The 18,342-nt window shown below is 46.2% G+C and overlaps 1 long non-coding RNA gene across 1 annotated transcript; it reads left to right on the forward strand.

Moving 5' to 3' along the window:
* The first annotated feature begins 1,338 nt into the window (after positions 1 to 1,338).
* Positions 1,339 to 5,965, forward strand: LOC135442051 (uncharacterized). The gene is made up of 3 exons (XR_010438605.1): positions 1,339 to 1,510; positions 3,946 to 4,002; positions 5,921 to 5,965. It is a non-coding gene; the product is annotated as an uncharacterized LOC135442051 (long non-coding RNA).
* Positions 5,966 to 18,342: the final 12,377 nt, after the last annotated feature.

The raw sequence follows: 18,342 nt of genomic DNA on the forward strand, positions 1-18,342 counted from the left end.
AAAAATCCGCTTTTTTTTTTGAGAAAAATCCCGATTTTTTACGGCAAGCCACAATTTGAGTTTTTTATCCCTATTTTGAGTTAAAAACCCGAATTTTTGGGGAGCAGCCGGTGACGATTCCATCCTTGCGCTGGGAGAGTTCCCGATTTCGGGGATTCCGTGAAGTTTTTGGGCTCCGCGGTTTCGTCGCGTGGACGAGGCCCCGGCCAGGCTGAGGCTGCTCCCGCCCCGAAAATGCTGAAAAATAATCTTGAAATGCTAAAAAGTATTTTTAAAATGGTGAAAAATTGCTTTAAAATGCTAAAAAATGGCTTAAAAATGCTTAAAAAATTGCTAAAAATGCTAAAAAATGGCTTAAAAATGCTTAAAAAATTGCTAAAAAAAGGTTAAAACAATGTTTAAAAAATGCTAAAAAAATCACTGAAAAAATGCTTAAAAATTGCAAAAAAAAGGTTAAAAAACCGTTTAAAAAATGCTAAAAAAATCACTAAAAATGCTAAAAAATCGCTGAAAAAATGCTAAAAAATGGCTTAAAAATGCTTAAGAAATTGCTAAAAAAAGGTTAAAAAACCGTTTAAAAAATGCTAAAAAAATCGCTGAAAATTTGCTTAAAAATGCTTAAAAAATTGCATAAAAAGGGTTAAAAAACCATTTAAAAATGCTAAAAAAAATCACTAAAAATGCTAAAAATTGCTTAAAAAATGCTTAAGAAATTGCTAAAAAAAGGTTTAAAAAACCGTTTAAAAATGCTAAAAAAAATCACTAAAAATGCTGAAAAAATGCTGAAAAATGGCTTTAAAATGCTTAAAAATTGCTTAAAAAAAGGTAAAAAAAAGGTTAAAAAACCGTTTTAAAAATGCTAAAAAAAATCACTAAAAATGCTAAAAAATATTCTTAAAATGCTAAAAAATGGCTTAAAAATGCTTAAAAATTGCTTAAAAAAGGTTAAAAAACCGTTTAAAAAATGCTAAAAAAATCGCTGAAAAATTGCTTAAAAAATTGCTAAAAAAAGGTTAAAAAAACTGTTTAAAAAATGAAAAAAAAAATCGCTGAAAAAATGCTAAAAAATTGCTTAAAAATGCTTTAAAAATTGCTAAAAAAAGGTTAAAAAACCGTTTAAAAAATGCTAAAAAAATCGCTGAAAAATTGCTTAAAAATGCTTTAAAAATTGCTAAAAAAAGGTTAAAAAACCATTTAAAAATGCTAAAAAAAATCACTAAAAATGCTGAAAAAATGCTTAAAAATGCTTAAAAAATTGCTAAATAAAGGTTAAAGAAACGTTTAAAAAATGCTGAAAAAATCACAAAAAATGCTAAAAAATGCTGAAAAAATTGCTAAAAATGCTGGAAAAATGTTAAAAAATGCTGAAAACTTGCTATAAAAAAAGGTAAAAAATGCTAAAAAATGGAATTTTTGGATTTGTGCCCTGGCAGCCCGAGGGGAGCGTCCTGAGGGATCGGTTCCGGAGCCTGCAGAGGAGAAACATCCTGGAGCCGCGAGTCAGGGCCAAGTGAGCACCAAAAATGGGAAAAATCCAAATTTGGGGGGAAATGGGAAAACCTGCACGGAAAAATCCAACGGTGACCCAGAGGAAAAATTCAGTTTGGGGAAAAAAAACAAAATTTGCAAAGAAAACCTGAAAATTTACAAGAAAAGGTCAAAACGGACGCGGGAAATCGCCCAAAATTCAGGGTGTAAACCCCAAAATTCACACAGAAAACCCCAAAATTTACACAGAAAACCGCAAAATTTATTCAGAGAAAAAATTCAATTTGGGGAAAAAACCCCAAAATTTGCACAGAAAAGCTCAAAACTGACACAGGAAATCGCTCAAAATTTACACAGAAAATACCAAAATTCAGGGAAAAAAAACCCAAAATTCAGGGAAAAAAAACCCAAAAATCAGGAAAAAAAACCCCAAAATTCACACAGAAAACCCCAAAATTTACCCAGAGAAAAAATTCAATTTGGGGAAAAAAAACTAAAATTTGCAAAGAAAAACTCAAAATTAACAAAGAAAAGCTCAAAACTGACACAGGAAATCGCCCAAAATTTGCACAGAAAACCCCAAAGTTTACAGGGAAAAACCCAAAATTTACACAAAACCTCAAAATTTACACAGAAAACCCAAAATTTACCCAGAGAAAAAAATCAAATTTGGGGGGAAAAACCCCAAAATTTACAAAGAAAACCTCAACATTTACAGGGAAAATCCCAAAATTGACACAGAAAATACCAAAATTTACAGGGAAAATCCCAAAGTTTATACAGAAAACCTCAAAATTTACAAAGAAAATACCAAAATTTACCCAGAGAAAAAATTAAATTTGGGGAAAAAAACCCAAAATTTACAAAGAAAAGCTCAAAACTGACACGGGAAATCGCCCAAAATTCAGGGTGTAAACCCCAAAATTCAGGGAAAAAACCACGAAATTCAGGGAAAAAAAACCCCAAAATTCAGGGAAAAAAAACCCCAAAATTCAGGGGAAAAACCCCAAAATTCAGGGAAAAACCCCAAAATTCAGGGAAAAAAACACGAAATTCAGGGAAAAAAAATCCCAAAATTCAGGGAAAAAAAAAACAAAATTCAGGGAAAAACCCCAAAATTCTGGGAAAAAACCCCAAAATTCTGGGAAAAAAACCCCAAAATTCTGGGAAAAAACCCCCAAAATTCTGGGAAAAAAACCCTCAAAATTCACACAGAAAACCCCAAAATTTACCCAGAGAAAAAATTACATTTGGGGAAAAAAACCCCAAAATTTACAAAGAAAACCTCAGAATTTACAGGGAAAAACCCAAAATTTACAGGGAAAATCTCAAAATTTACACAGAAAATCCCAAAATTTACAAAGATAAACTCAAAACTGACACGGGAAATCGCCCCAAATTCAGGGTGTAAACCCCAAAATTCACACAGAAAACCCCAAAATTTACCCAGAAAAAAAATTAAATTTGGGGAAAAAAAACCAAAATTGGCAAAGAAAAACTCAAAATTTACAAAGGAAAGCTCAAAACTGACACAGGAAATCGCCCAAAATTTACACAGAAAATACCAAAATTTACAGGGAAAACCCAAAATTTACCAGGAAAATCCCAAAATTCACACAGAAAACCCCAATATTTACCCAGAGAAAAAATTCAGTTTGGGGAAAAAAAAGCAAAATTTGCAAAGAAAAACTCAAAATTGACAAAGAAATGGTCAAAACTGACGCGGGAAATCGCCCAAAATTTGCACAGAAAACCCAAAATTTACCCAGAGAAAAAATTAAATTTGGGGAAAAAAACCCCCAAAATTTACAAAGAAAATTCCAAAATTTACAGGGAAAAACCCAAAATTTACACAGAAAAACCCAAAATTTACAAAGAAAACCCCAAAATTTACACAGAAAACCTCAAAATTCACACAGAAAACCCCAAAATTTACCCAGAGAAAAAATTAAGTTTGGGGAAAAAACCCCCAAAATTTACAAAGAAAACCTCAAAATTTACACAGAAAACCCCAAAATTCAGGGAAAAAATCCCCAAAATTCAGGGAAAAAAACCCCAAAATTCAGGGAAAAAAATCCCAAAATTCAGGGAAAACACCCCAAAATTTACAAAGAAAATCCCGAAATTCAGGGAAAAACCCAAAATTCAAGGAAAAAAACCCCCAAAATTCAGGGAAAAAAACCCCAAAATTCAGGGAAAAAACCCCAAAATTCAGGGAAAAAACCCCAAAATTCAGGGAAAAAACCCCAAAATTCAGGGAAAAACCCCCAAAATTTACAAAAAAAACCCCAAAATTCAGGGAAAAAACCCCAAAATTCAGGGAAAAAATCCCCAAAATTTATGGGAAAAACCCCAAAATTTTCACAGAATATCCCAAAATTCAGAGGGAAAACCCCAAAAATTCCCAGAAAACCCCAAATTTTGCTTTTTTCACCCATTTTTGGTTGTTTTTCTCAGGTTCAAGCGGCGCTACAAAGTGAAATACGTGGAGAAAAGATCCTTCCGGGCCATCACGTGAGTGCGGGGGGACCCCGAAATTGAGGAACCCCAAAATTGGGGGGGACCTCGAGATTTGGGAGCCTGAAATTGGGGGGACTTTGAAATTGGGGGGACTTTGAAATTGGGGACCCCGAAATTGGGACCCTGAAATTTGGGGGGACCCTGAAATGTGGGGACCCCTAAATTGGGGGGACTTTGAAATTGGGGACCCTGAAATTGGGACCCTGAAATTTGGGGGGACCCCAAAATTTGGAGACCCTGAAATTTGGGGGGGCCCTGAAATTGGGAGTGTGAAATTGGGGACCCCTAAATTGGGGGGACCCTGAAATTTGGGGACCCAGGAATTTGGGGGGACTCTGAAATTGGAGACCCCAAAATTTGGGATCCTGAAAATTGAGGACCCTAAAAATTGGGGGACCCTGAAATTGGGAACCCCAAAATTTGGGGGACTTTGAAATTGGGGACCCTGAAATTGAAGATCCTGAAATTTGGGGGGACTCTGAAATTTGGGACACCAAAATTGGGAACCCCAAATTGGGGGGGACCTCGAGATTTGGGAGCCTGAAATTGGGGGGACCCCGAAATTGGGGGGACTCTGAAATTTGGGACCGCGAAATTGGGAAAACCCTGAAATTGAAGATCCTGAAATTTGGGGGGACTCTGAAATTTGGGACCCTGAAATTGGGATCCTGAAATTTGGGGGGACCCTGAAATGTGAGGACCCCAAAATTGGGGGGACCCCAAAATTGGGGGGACTCTGAAATTGGAGACCCCAAAATTTGGGATCCTGAAATTGGGAGTGTGAAATTGGGGACCCTGAAATTTGGGGACCCCAAAATTTGGGGGGACTTTGAAATTGGGGACCCCAAAATTGGGAACCCTGAAATTTGGGGACCCCGAAATTGGGGGGAACCTGAAATTTTGGGACCCTCCTGAAATTGGGGACCCTGAAATGTGGGGACCCCAAAATTGGGGGGACTCTGAAATTGGGGACCCTGAAATTTGGGGGGACCCTGAAATTTGGGGACCCCAAAATTTGGAGGGACTCTGAAATTGGAGACCCCAAAATTTGGGATCCTGAAAATTGAGGACCCTAAAAATTGGGGGACCCTGAAATGTGGGGACCCCAAAATTGGGGGGACCTTGAAATTGGGGACCCCCTGAAATTTTGGGACCCTCCTGAAATTGGGGACTCTGAAATTTGGGGAGACCCTGAAATTTGGGACCCCGAAATTTGGGGGGGACTCTGAAATTGGAGACCCCAAAATTGAGGACCCTGAAATTTGGGAATGCCAAAATTTGGGGACCCTGAAATTTAGGACCCCAAAATTTGGGACCTAGAAACTGGGGGGGACCTTGAAATTTGGGATTCTGAAATTTGGGGGGACTCTGAAATTTGGGACCCTCCTGAAATTGGGGACTCTGAAATTTGGGGATCCCCAAAATTTGGGGACCCTGAAATTTGGGATGCCCCCAAAATTTGGGACTCTCCTGAAATTTTGGACCCTGAGATTGGGACACCAAAATTTGGGGACCCCAAAATTGAGGACCCTGAAATTGGGGGGACTCTAAAATTGGAGATCCCAAAATTGGGGACCCTCCTAAAATTGGGAACCCTGAAATTGGGGGACCCTTGAAATTTGGAGATCCCCAAAATTTGGAGACCCTGAAATTTAGGACCCCAAAATTTGGGACCTAGAAACTGGGGGGACCTTGAAATTTGGGATCCCAAAATTTGGGAACCCCAAAATTGGGGACCCTGAAATTTGGGTTCCCCCCCTGACACTGTGCCCTGAAATTGGGGACCCCGAATTTGGGACCCCCCTGAAATTGGGAATCCCAAAATTGTGGACCCTGAAATTGGGGGGACCCTGAAATTTGGGACCCCAAATTTGGGGACCCCCCCCTGATCCCTCCCCCATTTCTGTTGCAGGCTCTGACCCCGGGACCCCTCCCCAAAATAAAACCTTGGAGCGACCTCAGGGCTTGGGGGATTCATTGGGGATTTGGGGGGCTGGGGGCGTTTGGGGGGTCTGGGACAATTTTGGGGGATTTGGGACAATTTTGGGGGGTCTTGAACCCATTTTGGGGGGTCTGGGACAATTTTGGGGGGGCTCTGAGCCCAATTTTGGGGGGCCTTGAACCCATTTTGGGGGTCTCTGACCCCAATTTTGGGGGGTCTGGGACAATTTTGGGGGGCTTTGACCTCATTTTGGGGGGCCTGACCCCAATTTTGGGGGGGTCTGGAGCCATTTCGGGGATTCTGACCCCAATTTTGGGGATTTGGGACAATTTTGGGGGGGTTTTGACCTCATTTTGGGGGGTCTTGAACCCATTTTGGGGGGTCTTGAATCCATTTTGGGGGGTCTTGAACCCATTTTGGGGGGTCTGGGAGCAAAGTTTGGGGATTCTGACCCCAATTTTGGGGGGGTTTGAATCAATTTTGGGGGCTCTGAGCCCATTTTGGGGTCTCTAAATCCATTTTGGGGAATTCTGACCCCAATTTTGGGGGGTCTGAAATCATTTTGGGGGGTCTGGGACAAGTCTGGGGGTTCAGACCCCAATTTTGGGGGGTCTGAGCTCAATTTTGGGGCCTTTTTTGGGAATTTGGGGGCTCTTGAACCCATTTTGAGTGGTCTGGGTCCATTTTTGGGGGGTCTTGAACCCATTTTGGGGGATTCTGACCCCAATTTTGGGATCTCTGAGCCCATTTTGGGGGGTCTGACCCCAATTTTGGGGGTCTCTAAACCCATTTTTGGGTTTTTTCACCCCCTTTTTGGGGGTTCTGACCCCAATTTTGGGGGGCTCCAAACCCATTTTTGGGTTTTTTCACCCCAATTTTGGGGGTCCTGACCCCATTTTTGGCTTTTTTCACCCCATTTTTGGGGGTCCTGACCCCAATTTTGGGGGTCTCTAAACCCATTTTTGGCTTTTTTCACCCCATTTTTGGGGGTTCTGACCCCAATTTTGGGGGTCCTGACCCCATTTTTGGCTTTTTTCACCCCATTTTTGGGGGTCCTGAGCCCCCTTTCCCACAGGGACCCCTCCCCAAAATCCACTCCGGTTTTTGTCACCCCTTTATTGACATTTCAGCACCTCTGAGCCCCCTCCCCAAAATCAACATTTCCTTCAAAGAATTACAAATTTCAATAAATGCACCCCAAAAAAAAAAATTAAAGCTCTAAATTAAATTATAAAGGTCTAAAAATTAATTTAAATCTAAAATTAATAGAAATCCCCTCAAAATTAATACAAATTCTATAAATAATTACAAATATCTTAAAATAAATTAAACCCCCTAAAATTAATATAAACCCCCTAAAATGAATAAACCCTCCCAAAATAAATACAAATCCCCTTTTTAAATAAATACACCCCAAAATCAATAAAAACCTCCCTAAAATAAATACAAATACCTAAAAATAAATACAAATTGCACTAAAAGAAATAGAAATCATCCTAAATAAATACAAATCTCACTAAAATTAATAAAAATTTTCCTAAATAAATACAAATTTCACTAAAATAAATACAAATACCTCAAAAATAAATAAAAATCATCCTAAATAAATACAAATTGCACTAAAATAAATACAAATACCTCAGAATAAATAAAAATTTCACTAAAATAAATACAAATTTCACTAAAATAAATACAAATACCCCAAAATAAATTCAAATTATCCCAGCCCTGTTTGCACCTGGGGGGACAAAATGAAATCAGGGGAATAAAAGGAGGGGAGGAAAAATCAGCAGCAGCTTTTGGGGTGAAACCCTGAAATTTTGGGGGATTTGAGGATTTTGGGGCTGAATTCCCAAAGGATTTGGGGAGAAATTTCAGATTTTTGGGTGTAAAATTCTGGATTTTTGGGAGGAATTTTGGTGGTTTTGGGGCAGAAATTTTGTCCTAAAGTTTGGGAATTTGGGGCTGAAATTTTGGGGATAAATCCCAGAAATTTGGGGGTGAAATTTTGGAGGTTTTGGGGGAAAATCCTGGAAATTTGGGGGTGAAATCTCAGCAGTTTTAGGGACAAATCCCAAAAATTTGGGGCTGAAATTTCAGAGGTTTTGGGGGAAAATCCTGGAAATTTGGGGCTGAAATCCTCCCACATTTGGGAATTAAATCCCCACAGTTTTGGGGAAAAACCTCAAAGATTTGGGGCTGAAATCCTGGGGGATTTGGGGACAAATCCCAGAAATTTGGGGCTGAAATTTCAGAGGTTTTGGGGCCAAACCCTGGAAATTTGGGGCTGAAATCCTCACAGATTTGGGAATTAAATCTCCACAGTTTTGGGGAAAAACCTCAGAGATTTGGGGGTGAAATCCTGGAGGTTTTGGGGGAAAATCCTGGAAATTTGGGAGTGAAATCCCCACAAGTTTGGGGATGAAATCCCAGCAGTTTTGGGAAAAAATCCTGGGGTTTTGGGGAAAAACCTCAGAGATTTGGGAATTAAATCCCCACAGTTTTGGGGGAAAACCTCAGAGATTTGGGGCTGAAATCTCCACAGTTTTGGGGGAAAATCCTGGAAATTTGGGGGTGAAATCCTCACAGATTTGGGAATGAAATCCCCACAGTTTTGGGAACAAACCCTGGGGTTTTGGGGGAAAACCTCAAAGATTTGGGAATTAAATCTCCACAGTTTTGGGGAAAAACCTCCGAGATTTGGGGCTGAAATCCTGGGGGATTTGGGGACAAATCCCAGAAATTTGGGGCTGAAATTTCAGGGGTTTTGGGGAAAAACCTCAGAGATTTGGGGCTGAAATCTCCACAGTTTTGGGTTCCAACCCTGACAGTTTTGGGGACAAACTCCGGAGATTTGGGGATGAAATCCCCACAAGTTTTTGGGGTGAAAACCCCTCAGTTTGGGGGTGATCCCTGCTCCTTTTCCATCCAAATCCCGGCGATTTTGGTTCCAATTCCTGACGATTTTGGTTCCATTCCTGATGATTTTGGTTCCAATCCCGGCGATTTTGGTTCCAATTCCTGACGATTTTGGTTCCAATCCCGGCGATTTTGGTTCCATTCCTGACGATTTTGGTTCCAATCCTGATGATTTTGGTTCCAATCCTGGCGATTTTGGTTCCATTCCTGATGATTTTGGTTCCAATCCTGGCGATTTTGGCGGCTCCGAGCTCCGGCGATTTTGGGGTGAAATCCCAGCAGTTGTGGCCCCAAACCCCCCCAACGGTTTGGGGTGAAATCCCAACGGTTTGGGGTGAAATCCCAACGGTTTGGGGTGAAATCCCAACGGTTTGGGGTAAAATCCCAACGGTTTGGGGTGAAATCCCAACGGTTTGGGGTGAAATCCCACCAGTTTTGGGGTGAAATCCCAATGGTTTGGGGTAAAATCCCAACCTTTGGCTCCAGTCCCACCAGTTTGGGGTGAAATCCCACCAGTTTGGGACCAAAACTCTCCCAGTTTGGCTCCAGTCTGGGGCTGAACTCCTGCCCAGTTCCAATCCCAATCCCAATCCCAATCCCAGTCCTGTTCATCCCAATCCAATCCCATTTTGGTTCCTGACCCCAATCCCATCCCAATCCCATCCCAATCCCATCCTAATCCAATCCCATCCTAATCAATCCCATCCCAATCAATCCCATTCTAATCAATCCCAATCCCAATCCTGTCCATGACCCCAATCCCACCCCAAATCTCACCACAATCCCAAATCCTGACCCAAATCCCAATCCCAAACCTATCCATGATCCCAATCCCATTCTAATCCCTGTCCGTGACCCCAATCCCATCCTAATCCAATCCCATTCTAATCCAATCCCAAACCTGCCCATGACCCCAATCCCATCCCGACCCCAGTCCTGATCCCATCCCAATCCCACCCCAAATCTCACCACAATCCCAAATCCTGACCCCAAATCCCATCCTAATCCAATCCCAAACCTGTCCGTGACCCCAATCCCATTCTAATCCAATCCCATTCTAATCAATCCCAATCCCAAACCTGTCCATGACCCCAATCCCATCCCAACCCCAATCCCAAAACAATCCACCCCAAATTTCACCACAATCCCAAATCCTGACCCCAAATCCCAATCCCACCCCATCACACACAGGCCTGTTCGCTGCTCTGCATCCTGCCCAGCGCTGGCTCCAGTCCCAATCCCATCCCAATCCAACCCCAATCCCATCCTAACCCCAATCCTGATCCCATCCCAATCTCAATCCCAATCCCACCCCAATCCCATCCCAAACCCCAACCCCATCACACATTGGCCCATTCGCTGCTCTGTGTCCTGCCCAGCACTGGCACCAATCTCATCCATCCTAAATCCCATTCCAATCCCAATCCAATCCCATCCTGACCCCAATCTAATCCCAAACCCCATCCCCATCACACGTAGGCCGACTCACTGCTCTGCGTCCTGCCCAGTGCTGGCACCGATCCCGTCCATCTCTCCTGACCCCAATCCCAATCCTGATCCCATCCCAATCCCATCCTAACCCCAGTCCCGATCCCATCCCAATCTCAATCCCATCCTGACCCCAATCCCATCCCAAACCCCAAATTCCATCACACATTGACTGACTCGCTGCTCTGTGTCCTGCCCAGTGCGGGCACCGATCCCATCCCAACCCCAGTCCTGATCCCATCCCAATCTCAATCCCATCCTGACCCCAATCCCAAACCCCAAATCCAATCCCAACCCCATCACACGTCCTGCCCAGTGCCGGCTCTGATCCAATCCCAATCCAATCCCATCCTCACCACAATCCAACCCCAATCCCATCCCAAATCCCAATCCCACTCCAATCCAACCCCAATCCCATCCCAAACCCCATCCCCATCACACATAGGCCGACTCGCTGCTCTGTGTCCTGCCCAGCACTGGCACCAATCCCATCCCAATCCCAATCCTGATCCAGTCTCAATCCCATCCTGACCCCCAAACCCCATCACACGTAGGCCGACTCGCTGCTCTGCGTCCTGCCCAGCACCAGCTCCAATCCCAATCCAAATCCCAATCCCACCCCAATCCCATCCCAATCCCCAATCCCATCACACGTAGGCCGACTCGCTGCTCTGCCTCCTGCCCAGTGCCGGCTCTGATCCAATCCCAATCCTGATCCCATCCCAATTTCAATCCCATCCCAAACCCCCAATCCCATCACACACAGGCCTGTTCGCTGCTCTGCATCCTGCCCAGTGCCGGCTCTGATCCCATCCCAATCCCACCCCAATCCTGACCCCAATCTAATCCCAATCCCATCCCCATCACACGTAGGCTGACTCGCTGCTCTGCGTCCTGCCCAGTGCAGGCTCCAATCCTGTCCATCTGAAAATCCCAATCCCACCCCAATCCTGACCCAAATCCCAATCCCATCCCCATCACACGTAGGCCGACTCGCTGCTCTGCGTCCTGCCCAGCACTGGCACCGATCTCATCCATCCCAAATCCCAATCCCACCCCAATCCCATCCTAACCCCAATCCTGATCCCATCCCAATCCCAATCCCACCCCAATCTGATCCCAATCCCCAATCCCATCACACACAGGCCGACTCGCTGCTCTGGGTCCTGCCCAGCACTGGCACCGACCCCATCCCAATCCCATGCCAATCCCATCCCAATCCCACCCCAATCCCAATCCTGATCCCATCCCAATCTCAATCCCATCCTGACCCCAACCTCACCCCAATCCCATCACACGTAGGCCGACTCGCTGCTCTGCGTCCTGCCCAGCGCGGGCACCGTCCCCGCTGCCGTCCCCGCCGTCCCCGTTGTCCCCGCTGTCGCCGTGCCCTCCTTGCGCCGCGCGTCCCCCAGGCTCTTGCGGCGCGCGCGGGCCCCGCGGACGGCGGCGCGCACCTTGCGCCAGCCCAGGTGGTTGAGCTCGGCCAGGTTGAGCAGCACGCACACGCCCGACACGGCGAACATGAACACCAGGAAGACGCTCTTCTCGGTGGGCCGCGACACGTAGCACTCCACCTCCTTGACGCACGGGTAGCGGTCGCACTCGAAGATGGCCGGCACGTTGAAGCCGTACAGGAAGTACTGCCCGCCCAGGAAGCCGATCTCCAGCGCGTTCCTGAACACAACCTGGGTGGGAGACAGGTGAGGGACAGGTGAGGGACAGGTGAGAGGGGCTGGAGATCTCCAGAGCATCCCTGGACACGACCTGAGCCAAAACAGGGACAGGTGGGATGGGCTGGAGATCTCCAGAGCGTTCCTGAACACGACCTGGGCCAAAACAAGGATGGGTGAGAGGGGCTGGAGATCTCCAGAGCATCCCTGGACACAACCTGGGCACAAAGGGACAGGTGAGACACAGGTGAGATGGACACAAAGGGACAGGTGAGATGGGTGAGATGGGCTGGAGATCTCCAGGGTGTTCCTGAACACAACCTGGGCATTAAAAAGGGACAGGTGAGGGACAGGTGAGATGGGCTGGAGATCTCCAGAGCGTTCCTGGACACAACCTGGGCAAAAAGGGACAGGTGAGGGACAGGTGAGATGGGCTGGAGATCTCCAGAGCGTTCCTGAACACAACCTGGGCACAGAGGGACAGGTGAGGGACAGGTGAGACACAGGTGAGAGGGGAGAGGGACAGGTGAGAGGGGCTGGAGATCTCCAGGGTGTCCCTGGACAGAACCTGGGCACAAAGGGACAGGTGAAAGGGGCTGGAGATCTCCAGAGCGTTCCTGGACACAACCTGGGTGTGGGAGACAGGTGAGAGACTGGTGAGGTGAGATGGGTGAGGGACAGGTGAGAGGGGCTGGAGATCTCCAGGGTGTTCCTGAACACGACCTGGGCATTAGAAAGGGACAGGTGAGGGACAGGTGACAGGAGATGGAGATCTCCAGCGCGTTCCTGAACACGACCTGGGTGGGAGACAGGTGAGGGACAGGTGAGACACAGGTGAGAGAGGCTGGAGATCTCCAGAGCGTTCCTGAACACCACCTGGGCACAGAGGGACAGGTGAGATGGGCTGGAGATCTCCAGAGCGTTCCTGAACACCACCTGGGCCAAAACAGGGACAGGTGAGATGGGTGAGAGGGGCTGGAGATCTCCAGGGTGTTCCTGAACACAACCTGGGTGTGGGAGACACAGCTGAGATGGGTAAGGGACAGGTGAGATGGGTGAGACAGGTGAGGGACAGGTGAGATGGACTGGAGATCTCCAGCATGTTCCTGGACATGACCTGGGTGTGGGAGACAGGTGAGAGACGGGTGAGATGGGTGAGGGCTTGGGAACCCTCCTGAACACGACCTGGGCATTAGAAAGGGACAGGTGAGGGACAGGTGAGATGGACTGGAGATCTCCAGAGCATCCCTGAACACAACCTGGGTACAGAGGGACAGGTGAGGAACAGGTGAGATGGGTGAGGGACAGGTGAGAGGGGCTGGAGATCTCCAGAGCATCCCTGAACACAACCTGGGCCAAAACTGAGACAGGTGAGGGACAGGTGAGATGGAGATCTCCAGCGCATTCCTGAACACAACCTGGGCACAGAGGGACAGGTGAGAGACAGGTGAGAGGGGCTGGAGATCTCCAGGGCGTTCCTGAACACAACCTGGGTGGGAGACACAGGTGAGATGGGTGAGGGACAGGTGAGATGGAGATCTCCAGCACGTTCCTGGACACAACCTGGGTGTGGGAGACAGGTGAGGGACAGGTGAGATGGGTGAGGGACAGGTGAGATGGACTGGAGATCTCCAGAGCATCCCTGAACACAACCTGGGTACAGAGGGACAGGTGAGATGGACTGGAGATCTCCAGCATGTTCCTGGACACAATCTGGGTGTGGGAGACAGGTGAGGGACAGGTGAGATGGGTGAGGGACAGGTGAGATGGGCTGGAGATCTCCAGCACGTTCCTGAACACCACCTGGGCATTAAAAAGGGACAGGTGAGGGACAGGTGAGAGGGGCTGGAGATCTCCAGCGCGTTCCTGAACACAACCTGGGCATTAAAAAGGGACAGGTGAGGGACAGGTGGGATGGGTGAGGGACAGGTGAGAGGGGCTGGAGATCTCCAGAGCATCCCTGAACACAACCTGGGTACAGAGGGACAGGTGAGGGACAGGTGAGATGGGTGAGGGACAGGTGAGATGGGTGAGGGCTTGGGAACCCTCCTGAACACAACCTGGGTCAAAACATGGACAGGTGAGGGACAGGTGAGAGGAGCTGGAGATCTCCAGCGCATTCCTGAACACAACCTGGGTGTGGGAGACACAGCTGAGATGGGTAAGGGACAGGTGAGATGGGTGAGACACAGGTGAGAGGGGCTGGAGATCTCCAGAGCGTTCCTGAACACAACCTGGGTGTGGGAGACAGGTGAGGGACAGGTGAGATGGGTGAGGGACAGGTGAGAGGGGCTGGAGATCTCCAGAGCATCCCTGAACACAACCTGGGTGGGAGACAGGTGAGGGACAGGTGAGGGACACGTGAGGGACAGGTGAGGGACAGGTGAGATGGGCTGGAGATCTCCAGAGCGTTCCTGGACACAACCTGGGCACAAAAAGGTCACAAAATGGACCCAAAATGGTCAGAAAAAGAACCAGAAATGGTCACAAAGATGGAGCCCAGCTCTGCTTTCCCCACCTGTATGACGTAGAAGCGGGAGATGCCCTCCTGCCGTTTCCCCTTGGTGCCATTGGGCATTTTTATACCTCTATTTTTTTTATATTTTCTCCTTTATGTTTCACCCATTTTCACCCATTTTTCCCAAATTTTCACCCATTTTTCCCACATTTTTTTCACCCATTTTTCCCACATTTTTTTCCCCCGTTTTACCCACCTGTATGACGTAGAAGCGGGAGATGCCCTCCTGCCGTTTGCCCTTGGCGCCATTGGGCATTTTTATACCTCTATTTTCTCATATTTTCTCCTTTATGTTTCACCCATTTTCACCCATTTTTCCCGAATTTTCACCCATTTTTTTTGCCTGTTTTTCACAGGTTTTACCCACCTGTATGACGTAGAAGCGGGAGATGCCCTCCTGCCTTTTCCCCTTGTTGCTCCGCGGTGCCCTCGGTGCCATCCCCACCTCGGGGGGCTCCTCCTTGTGCCCCCCGTCGGCGCCCAGGCCCCCGTTGGGGCGCGGCCGGCGCGGCTCCAGCAGCGGCTGCAGGAAGGAGCAGCGGCGCTCGCGCTGCTTGGCCGCCTGGTGCACCGAGTAGGTGATGAAGCACAGGCTGGGCGTGCACACCAGGATGATCTGGAACACCTGGGGAACACAAAAATGGGGAAAATTCAGGGTAAAAAGGAAAATTCAGGGTGAAAATAAAAATCCGCCTGGTGCACCGAGTAGGTGATGAAGCACAGGCTGGGCGTGCACACCAGGATGATCTGGAACACCTGGAGGGGGCACAAAATGGGGAAAATTCAGGTGAAAATGGTAAAAATCCGCCTGGTGCACCGAGTAGGTGATGAAGCACAGGCTGGGCGTGCACACCAGGATGATCTGGAACACCTGGAACACAAAAATGGGGAAATTCAGGTGAAAATGGTAAAAATCCGCCTGGTGCACCGAGTAGGTGATGAAGCACAGGCTGGGCGTGCACACCAGGATGATCTGGAACACCTGGAGGGGGGCAAAAATGGGAAAATTCAGGTGAAAAAGGAAAATTCAGGGTGAAAATAAAAATCCCTTTGGTGCACCGAGTAGGTGATGAAGCACAGGCTGGACGTGCACACCAGGATGGTCTGGAACACCTGGAGGGGGCAAAACATGGGGAAAATTCAGGTGAAAATAAAATTCGGAAATCCAGGGTGATCTGGAACACCTGGGGGGCAAAAACGGGGAAAATTCAGGTGAAAATAAAAATCGGAAATCCAGGGTGAAAATAAAATTCTGTTCCACCAGGATGATCTGGAGCACAAAATGGGGGAAATTCAGGGTGAAAATAAAAATCTGTTCTACCAGGATGGTCTAGAACACCTGGAACACAAAAATGGGGAAAATTCAGGGGAAAATAGTAAAAATCTGCCTGGTGCACCGAGTAGGTGATGAAGCACAGGCTGGGCGTGCACACCAGGATGATCTGGAACACCTGGGGAGCACAAAAATGGGGAAAATTCAGGTGAAAATAGTAAAAATCCGCCTGGTGCACCGAGTAGGTGATGAAGCACAGGCTGGGCGTGCACACCAGGATGATCTGGAACACCTGGAGGGCAAAAAATGGGGAAAATTCAGGTGAAAATAAAAATCTGTTCCACCAGGATGATCTGGAACACAAAAATGGGAAATCCAGGGTGAAAATAAAAATCGGAAATCCAGGGTGAAAATAAAAATCCGTTCCACCAGGATGATCTGGAACACCTGGGGGGCAAAAATGGGGAAAATTCAGGTGAAAATAAAATGGGGAAATCTGGGGTGAAAATAAAAATCGGAAATCCAGGGTGAAAATAAAAATCCGCCTGGTGCACCGAGTAGGTGATGAAGCACAGGCTGGGCGTGCACACCAGGATGATCTGGAACACCTGGGGAACACAAAAATGGGGAAAATTCAGGTGAAAATGGTAAAAATCCGCCTGGTGCACCGAGTAGGTGATGAAGCACAGGCTGGGCGTGCACACCAGGATGATCTGGAACACCTGGAGGGGAAAATTCAGGTGAAAATAGTAAAAATCCATCAATCCAGGATGATCTAGAACACAAAAATGGGGAAAATTCAGGGTGAACGGGGAAAATTCAAGGTGAAAATAAAAATCCGCCTGGTGCACCGAGTAGGTGATGAAGCACAGGCTGGGCGTGCACACCAGGATGATCTGGAACACCTGGAGGGGAAAATTCAGGTGAAAATAGTAAAAATCCATCAATCCAGGATGATCTAGAACACAAAAATGGGGAAAATTCAGGGTAAAAAGGAAAATTCAGGGTGAAAATAAAAATCCGCCTGGTGCACCGAGTAGGTGATGAAGCACAGGCTGGGCGTGCACACCAGGATGATCTGGAACACAAAATGGGGAAAATTCAGGGTGAAAATAAAAATCCGTTCCACCAGGATGATCTGGAACACCTGGAGGGCAAAAATGGGGAAAATTCAGGTGAAAATAAAATTCAGAAATCCAGGGTGATCTGGAACACCTGGGGGGCAAAAACGGGGAAAATTCAGGTGAAAATAAAATTCGGAAATCCAGGGTGAAAATAAAAATCCGTTCCACCAGGATGATCTGGAGCACATGGAACACAAAAATGGGGGAAAATCCAGGGTAAAAAGGAAAATTCAGGTGAAAATAGTAAAAATCCGCCTGGTGCACCGAGTAGGTGATGAAGCACAGGCTGGGCGTGCACACCAGGATGATCTGGAACACCTGGAGGGGGCAAAAAATGGGGAAAATTCAGGTGAAAATAGTAAAAATCCGTTCCACCAGGATGGTCTGGAACACAGAAATGGGGAAAATTCAGGGTGAAAATAAAAATCCGCCTGGTGCACCGAGTAGGTGATGAAGCACAGGCTGGGCGTGCACACCAGGATGATCTGGAACACCTGGGGGGCACAAAAATGGGGAAAATTCAGGTGAAAATAGTAAAAATCCGTTCCACCAGGATGATCTGGAACACAAAAACGGGAGAAATCCAGGGTGAAAATAAAATTCGGAAATCCAGGGTGAAAATAAAAATCTGTTCTACCAGGATGATCTGATTTTCGGTTTTGGGTTCTGATTTTCGGTTTTGGGTTCTGATTTTCGGTTTTGGGTTCTGATTTTCGGTTTTGAGCTGTAATTTTTGTTTTGTGTTCTGGTTTTTGGTTTTGGGCTCTGATTTTCGGTTTTGGGTTCTGATTTTCGGTTTTGGGTTCTGATTTTCGGTTTTGAGTTCTGATTTTCGGTTTTGCGCTGTAATTTTTGTTTTTGCGCTCTGGTTTTTGTTTCTGGGCTCTGATTTTCGGTTTTGCGCTGTAATTTTCAGCTTCGCGCTGTAATTTTTGTTTTTGCACTGTAATTTCTGTTTTTGCGCTCTGGTTTTTGTTTTTGTGCTGTAATTTCTGTTTTTGCACTGTAATTTTTGGTTTCGGGTTCTGATTTTCGGTTTTGCGCTGTAATTTTTGGTTTTGCGCTGTAATTTTTGTTTTTGCGCTGTAATTTTTGTTTTTGCGCTGTAATTTTTGGTTTTGCACTCTGGTTTTCGGTTTTGAGTTCTGATTTCCAGTTTTGAGTTCTGATTTTCGGTTTCGGGTTCTGATTTTCAGTTTTGCGCTGTAATTTTCATTTTTGCGCTCTGGTTTTTGGTTTTGCGCTCTGATTTTCGGTTTTGCGCTGTAACTTTTGTTTTTGCCCTCTGATTTTCGGTTTTGAGCTGTTATTTTCGTTTTTGCGCTCTGATTTTTGTTTTTGCGGTGTAATTTTTGTTTTTGCACTGTAATTTTTGTTTTTGCGCTGTAATTTTTGTT

This window comes from Zonotrichia leucophrys, unplaced genomic scaffold, assembly GCF_028769735.1.
Source record: "Zonotrichia leucophrys gambelii isolate GWCS_2022_RI unplaced genomic scaffold, RI_Zleu_2.0 Scaffold_916_19445, whole genome shotgun sequence".
Taxonomy (NCBI): Eukaryota; Metazoa; Chordata; class Aves; order Passeriformes; family Passerellidae; genus Zonotrichia; species Zonotrichia leucophrys.